Here is an 8,326-nt window from a genome sequence, read left to right as displayed (position 1 = left end):
CCTGACCTCTGTCTAACCTGACCTCTGCCTAACCTGACCTCTGTCTAACCTGACCGCTGTCCTGTACCTCTGCCTAACCTGACCGCTGTCCTGTACCTCTGCCTAACCTGACCGCTGTCCTGTACCTCTGCCTAACCTGACCGCTGTCCTGTACCTCTGCCTAACCTGACCTCTCCCTAACCTGACCTCTGCCTAACCTGACCTCTGCCTAACCTGACCTCTGCCTAACCTGACCTCTGCCTAACCTGACCGCTGTCCTGTACCTCTGCCTAACCTGACCTCTGTCTAACCTGACCTCTGCCTAACCTGACCTCTGTCTAACCTGACCTCTGCCTAACCTGACCTCTGTCTAACCTGACCGCTGTCCTGTACCTCTGCCTAACCTGACCGCTGTCCTGTACCTCTGCCTAACCTGACCGCTGTCCTGTACCTCTGCCTAACCTGACCGCTGTCCTGTACCTCTGCCTAACCTGACCGCTGTCTAACCTGACCTCTCCCTAACCTGACCTCTGCCTAACCTGACCGCTGTCCTGTACTTCTGCCTAACCTGACCGCTGTCCTGTACCTCTCCCTAACCTGACCGCTGTCCTGTACCGCTGCCTAACCTGACCGCTGTCCTGTACCTCTGCCTAACCTGACCGCTGTCCTGTACCTCTCCCTAACCTGACCTCTGCCTAACCTGACCGCTGTCCTGTACCTCTCCCTAACCTGACCTCTGCCTAACCTGACCGCTGTCCTGTACCTCTCCCTAACCTGACCTCTCCCTAACCTGACCTCGGTCCTGTACCTCTCCCTAACCTGACCTCTGTCCTGTACCTCTCCCTAACCTGACCTCTGTCCTGTACCTCTCCCTAACCTGACCTCTGCCTAACCTGACCGCTGTCCTGTACCTCTCCCTAACCTGACCTCTGCCTAACCTGACCGCTGTCCTGTACCTCTCCCTAACCTGACCTCTGCCTAACCTGACCTCTGTCCTGTACCTCTCCCTAACCTGACCGCTGTCCTGTACCTCTCCCTAACCTGACCTCTGCCTAACCTGACCGCTGTCCTGTACCTCTCCCTAACCTGACCTCTGCCTAACCTGACCTCTGTCCTCTACCTTTGCCTCTGTTGCTGTATTAAACATTGTTACTTTGACACATTCTGCATCTGGGTCTTACCTTATCCTGATAGATCCCTTATTAAATCCACTTCAATCAGTGTAGATGAAGGGGAGGAGACATGTTAAAGAAGGGTTTTGAAGCCTCGAGACTGAGATATGGATCGTGTGTGAATGTGAATGCGCGAGACAAAAGATTTATGTTCCTTTGAATGAGGTATGGTAGTAGCTGCAAGGCGCACTGGTTTGTGTCGAACTGAAAATGCTGCTGTGTTTCCCCTGTGTATCAAGAATGGCCCACCACCCAAAGGACATCCAGCCAACTGGACAGAACTGTGGGAAGCATTGGAGTCAACATGGACCAGCATCCCTGTGGAACGCTTTGAATACCTAGTAGAGTCCATTCCCCAATGACCTGAGGCTGTTCTGAGGGAAAGGAGGTGCTACTTAAAATTAGGAAGGTGTTCATGTTTTGTACACTGTATGTCATGTTTCATTTTAAAGTATAAAAATGGATTTACCTATCACAGACTGAACCTTTAAAAAAATATATGTTCTATGAAAAAACATCTTTAGAGATTTAAAAAACAAAAATAGACATACTGGCAGGCAATCCCTCTAACCCATAGTAAAGACATCCTCTTAAAGGTCCAATGCAAACGTTTTTATCTCAATATCAAATCATTTCTGGGTACTGTGATTGTTTTCAATTAAAATGGTCAAAAATAGCGAAGTGCAATTTCTCAAACAATATTTTTTTTTAGGACTTTCTGGGAGTGGTCTGAGTCGGGAGGGGAAAACAGAAAATTAGCCATTATTGGCAGAGAGGTCTGTTAACTAATTTATTGAATGGGGATGTCATCTTTTGGTCTGAAATAATCATAGTACATTAACATTCATAATAATCTGTACATGACATTTTGTGTCGCTGTTTAAGTCTACCGAGCAGTGATACAAACCTATTGTGGCAATAAGACTTCAGTGTCCATACACAGCGTTCCTCCCTCCATCAGGCTCCTGATCTAAACAAGCTATAAGAGCACACATTGGATTTTACAGTGAAAACCAAGTAAAACTATCAAAGGGGAAAAAACAATAGGGGAGCAGCAATTTTTAAAACTTTTCTTATTACAGTTCCACTAGTAATATGACAGAGGCCAGTATAGGTCAGACGAGGAGTGGGTTGTCTAGCAGTGCCACACCAGCAGCCACACCTCCATCAGTGTGTTCATCACTCTTGGTCCTCAGTAGATGTCCAGCACCATGTCTTGCTCCTGCCTGTGTGGAAGCAGAAATCATAAAGTGAGGACACACAACCATCCATTCAGATTGGAGAAAAAGGCCGTCTTCATTCATCTGCAGGAGTACATTGTGATCACCACATCTTCACTTAATGGAAAAATGTATACTACAGTATACTTCATTTCAACTCAACTTATAGATACGATTTCTGTGAAGTTGTATAGTAATTTCTGTAAAGTTGTCAAGAATGGAATGTTTACAGATGGGTCTGTGACTGTACATGACATAGACCCCAAATACACCCAGGTTGCTTAGACAGGTTCTGAGTTCAAGTGGCATCCTCGGCCCCAGGGGGTAGTTGTGTACAGGGCAGGGCTGAACCTTGTCTATCAGGATGTAAGCCATCCTCTCAGTGCTCTGCTTCACTCCCTCAAGTACCTGCTAGCCGGCAAGCAATATCCACCGTTGTAGTATGGATGAAGCCTGAGCTAGAATGTGAATTTAACTGAAGCTAGTTAGCTTTAGAAAACTCTGAGTAGATCTAGCTTGTTATGTAGTATAACCCTCTGTTTTTTTTGGTTCTCTTACCATATCTAATGTATACAATCCAGCAAAGGTGTCCTGGGTTTGGTCCACAACATCAGGTTAACCGGGAAAGAACCTCTCCAGAACACCAGGTCAGGCCAGTTCCTGTTTTCATCAGAATATTCTTCATATCAGTAACAGATGTTGCTAAATCAAAACACTTATTTTGTGCATGCAAATAACCCAGATAAACTTTTTTTTTTTTAAAGAAAATAACACTCACAGAAACAGCCTCTTATACTGACCAAGGAAGCCACTCTTAGATACATCTTCAACCTGTCTTCGTATTACAGGAAAATTTCTGAACACAAACATTTTTTTTATACCAATATAGCCAAATACATTGGTCTCCCATGGCTACGAAAGCGGCAGTAGGAGGCACTATCAGACAGCATCATTAACAGGATAAATATCTAATGATGTGTCACAACTGATTATGATGCGTTTGACCAAGCACCTAGGCCTCACCTCTTCCATAGCTCATTCTCCACATATCGATGGTCGAAGATGTTTCTTTGGTCCTCTTCAACAAGATACAAGACTACCGCCCTTAAATGACAGAATTTCCCCAATTAAAACCCCACTAGTCATACTGTATATATCTTATATTTGAGATTCTTCAAAGTAGCCACCCTTTTTCTTGATGACAGCTTTGCACACTCTTGGCATTCTCTCAACCGGCTTCATGAGGTAGTCACCTGGAATGCATTTCAATTAACAGGTGTGCCTTCTTAAAAGTTAAATTGTGGAATTTCTTTCCTTCTTAATGCGTTTGAGCCAATCAGCTGTGTTGTGACAAGGTAGGGGTGGTATACATAAGATATCCCTATTTGGTAAAAGACCAAGTCCATATTATGACAAGAACAGCTGAAATAAGCAAAGAAAAAAGACAGTCCATCATTACTTTAAATGTGAGATGTTTGGTTCCAAGCGCCGTGTCTTTGTGAGATACAGAGTAGGTAAAGGGATGATCTCCACATGTGTGGTTCCCACCGTGAAGCATGGAGGAGGAGGTGTGATGATGTGGGGGTGCTTTGCTGGTGACACTGTCAGTGATATATTTAGAATTCAAGGCAATGACTTAAATGTAAATGTAATGTAATGTAACCAGCATAGTTACCACAGCACTCGTGTCACTTAAAATGTATGCCAAACAAAAAACATTGATTTCAAAGATTAACAAACCATCTTTTATGCACAAGGACTATTTTTTAACAATTTACACTGAACATTTTTACAAAAACACATTTATTGGAAGAACTGTGCAGGTGCAAAGTTTGGTAACAGAATTTCGATAAAATCTCCCTCAGTTTTCACTGTGACTAAGTTTTCTATGTCTGCTCTGAAATAAGATTCAAAGATGTCTGCAGAAAGAATGGGGTGTCAGCTATGACTATTTTGGTTATTGAACAACCATAAGTGAAGTGGATTTACACACAGTAATGGAATTTCATCATGGGTCCCTGATCTGTACTACACAGAAATATATAATTATCCTAAATATGTACGCTCTCAAAAGTACAGCACAGTAGAGCACAGAGCAGTAGAGTTCAGTAGAGTAGAGTTCAGCAGAGTAGAGTATAGTCAAGTAGAGTATAGTCAAGTAGAGTATCTTAAAGCTATTTCAATTTCTGGTAACGGAATTGCAAGGCACAAGGCAATGTGTGTTAAACTTACAGAAGGCAGAACAAATGATCCTAAACTAAATATAAGTGTTGTTTATTAGTCTGCAGGGGGCTTTACTTAAACATTGTTGTGTTTGGATGTATTTCCAATACCTTTTAAGACGTTTGCTGTTAAATATTTTCTAAGACCCATTTTCCAACAGATTGACAAGAAATCAAAGCCTTTAATTATTTCTCATTTGTAGGATGGATGTATATATACCTTAATTTCTCAAAGATATACTCTTAGTTTTCATTTGACACCTAATTTGATATGCTCTTATTATATGCCCTCATGTTGGTCCTCATGGGTCCTTTACATGTTGGTGGTGTTCATGGGTCCTTTACAAATCAAATCAAATGTATTGGTCACATACACATGGTTAGCAGATGTTAATGGTCACATGGTTAGCAGATGTTAATGGTCACATGGTTAGCAGATGTTAATGGTCACATGGTTAGCAGATGTTAATGGTCACATGGTTAGCAGATGTTAATGGTCTCATGGTTAGCAGATGTTAATGGTCACATGGTTAGCAGATGTTAATGGTCACATGGTTAGCAGATGTTAATGGTCACATGGTTAGCAGATGTTAATGGTCACATGGTTAGCAGATGTTAATGGTCACATGGTAAGCAGATGTTAATGGTCACATGGTTAGCAGATGTTAATGGTCACATGGTTAGCAGATGTTAATGGTCACATGGTTAGCAGATGTTAATGGTCACATGGTTAGCAGATGTTAATGTGAGTGTGGCGAAATGCTTGTGCTTCTAGTTCCGACAATGCAGTAATAACCAACAACTAATCTAACTAACAATTCCAAAACTACTACCTTATGCACACAAGTGTAAAGGGATAAAAAATATGTACATAAAGATATATGAATGAGTGATGGTACAGAGCGGCACAGGCAAGATGCAGTAGATGGTATCGAGTACAGTATATACATATGAGATGAGTATGTAAACAAAGTGGCATAGTTTAAAGTAGCTAGTGATACATGTATTACATAAAGATGCAGTAGATGATATAGAGTACAGTATATACGTATACATATGAGATGAATAATGTAGGGTATGTAAACATTATATTAAGTAGCATTGTTTAAAGTGACTAGTGATACATTTATTACATCCCATTTTTAATTATTAAAGTGGCTAGAGATTTGAGTCAGTATGTTGGCAGCAGCCACTCAATGTTAGTGGTGGCTGTTTAACAGTCTGATGGCCTTGAGATAGAAGCTGTTTTTCAGTCTCTCGGTCCCAGCTTTGAGGAACCTGTACTGACCTCGCCTTCTGGATGATAGCGGGGTGAACAGGCAGTGGCTCGGGTGGTTGTTGTCCTTGATGATCTTTATGGCCTTCCTGTGACATCGGGTGGTGTAGGTGTCCTGGAGGGCAGGTAGTTTGCCCCCGGTGATGCGGTGTGCAGACCTTACGTGTTGGTGCTCATGGGTCTTTTAACATGTTGGTCCTCATGGGTCCTTTTACATGGAAATGACCACATGCTACTAGCCTGACGAAGGTCTTCACAGAGTCATCCACAACCTGTTTTCCTGACAGTTCTGGGGTATGTTTTCTATTCATAATTCAAGTCAACTTCAAGGCTTCTCGTGATAAACACAAAATATTTTCCAATAGCCTCAAAAAGTCTTCAACAAATTGTGCAAGAGAAGTCTATGCCACTCACCTCTCTCCAGACCAAACCATTTACCCTCAGGGGTGTGTGCTTAGTCCCCTCCTGTACTCCCTGTCAGGACAACAACCTCTCCCTCAATGTCAGCAAGGCAAAGGAGCTGATCGTGGACTACAGGAAATGGAGAGGTGAGCACATCCACATCCACATCGACAGTGCTGTAGTGGAGCGGGTCAAGAGCTTCAAGTTCATCTGCGCTTACATCACTAAGGAATTAACATGGTCCACACACACCCACACAGTTGTGAAGAGGGCACGGCAGCACCTCTTCCCCTTCAGGAGGCCCTCAGATCCTCAAAAAGTTATACAACTGCACCATTGAGAGCATCTTGACTGTCTGCATTACCGCTTGGTATGGCAACTGCTTGGCATCCGACCGCAGATGGTAGTGCGAACAGCCCAGTACATCACTGCTATCCAGGACCTCTATACCAGGCGGTGTCAAAGAAAGACCCTAAAAATGGTCAAAGACTCTAGCCACCCAAGTCAATGGTAGTTCTCTCTGCTACTGCACGGCAAGTAACACTGATGCACCAAGTCTGGAACCAACAGGAACCTGAACAGCTTCTAGGCCCAAGCCATGAGACTGCTAAATAGGTAGTTAAATAATGAACCAAATAGCTACCCGGACAATCTGCATTGAACTTTTCTGTTGCTGTTGTTGCCTCTGTTTATTATCTGTCACTTGATTCCTAGTTATATGTGCAAATCTACCTCAATGACCTGGTACCCCTGCACATCAACTCAGTACTGGTACCCCTGCACATCAACTCAGTACTGGTACCCCTGCATATCAACTCAGTACTGGTACCCCTGCACATCAACTCAGTACTGGTACCTACCCCTGCACATCAACTCAGTACTGGTACCCCTGCACATCAACTCAGTACTGGTACCCCTGCACATCAACTCAGTACTGGTACCCCTGCATATCAACTCAGTACTGGTACCCCTGCACATCAACTCAGTACTGGTACCCCTGCACATCAACTCAGTAACTGCACTGGTACCCCACATCAACTCAGTACTGGTACCCCTGCACATCAACTCAGTACTGGTACCCCTGCATATCAACTCAGTACTGGTACCCCTGCACATCAACTCAGTACTGGTACCTACCCCTGCACATCAACTCAGTACTGGTACCCCTGCACATCAACTCAGTACTGGTACCCCTGCACATCAACTCAGTACTGGTACCCTGCATATCAACTCAGTACTGGTACCCCTGCATATCAACTCAGTACTGGTACCCCTGCATATCAACTCAGTACTGGTACCCCATATCAACTCAGTACTGGTATGCATATCAACTCAGTAACATATCAACTCAGTACTGGTACCCCTGCATATCAACTCAGTACTGGCATATCAACTCAGTACTGGTACCCCTGCATATCAACTCAGTACTGGTACCCCTGCATATCAACTCAGTACTGGTACCCCTGCATATCAACTCAGTACTGGTACCCCTGCATATCAACTCAGTACTGGTACCCCTGCATATCAACTCAGTACTGGTACCCCGTCTATATAGCCAAGTTATCATGACTCATTGTGTATTTATTATTACTTGTTTTACTTTTCTATTATCTCTCTATTTTCTTTCTCTCTGCATTGTTAAGAAGGGCCCTTAAGTAAGCATTTCACTGTTAGTCTACAACTATTTCCAAAACATGTGACAAATACATGTTTGATTTGATTTTTACCTGTGATAAAAAAATATATATTTTAAATTCAGACACTTGTTTCAGCTTTCCATTTATATTGTATATGAAGCAGGGACCACGTGGATAGTTTAGAGATATACAAACTAATGAAATGTAACCATTGTTTTATCCATGTTTCAAGAGGTACATTTCCTTCTGTTTGTTGTAGCTGGTGTTGACCCCAGGCCTTGCCGACTGGTCCTGCCTGGACATACTGTGTGACAGCAAAAGGATTGACTGAGGGATAGCTCTGGTATTCTGTAGTCTGAGTGGTTTCTAAGTTTGTCATGTTTATTTGAGCGTGTCTATTGTTCTGGACTGGGCGTCG

At 43.2% G+C, this 8,326-nt stretch overlaps 1 pseudogene; it reads right to left on the bottom strand.

Moving 5' to 3' along the window:
- Positions 1-2,266: 2,266 nt before the first annotated feature.
- On the bottom strand, positions 2,267-6,046 carry LOC115101847 (glutathione synthetase-like; annotated as a pseudogene).
- Between the last annotated feature and the right edge of the window lie 2,280 nt (positions 6,047-8,326).

The sequence above is a fragment of the Oncorhynchus nerka genome, linkage group LG20, assembly GCF_034236695.1.
Source record: "Oncorhynchus nerka isolate Pitt River linkage group LG20, Oner_Uvic_2.0, whole genome shotgun sequence".
NCBI classification, from domain to species: domain Eukaryota; kingdom Metazoa; phylum Chordata; class Actinopteri; order Salmoniformes; family Salmonidae; genus Oncorhynchus; species Oncorhynchus nerka.
The sequence above is the reverse complement of the archived record's forward strand: the minus strand, read 5'-3'. Positions and strand labels throughout refer to the sequence as shown.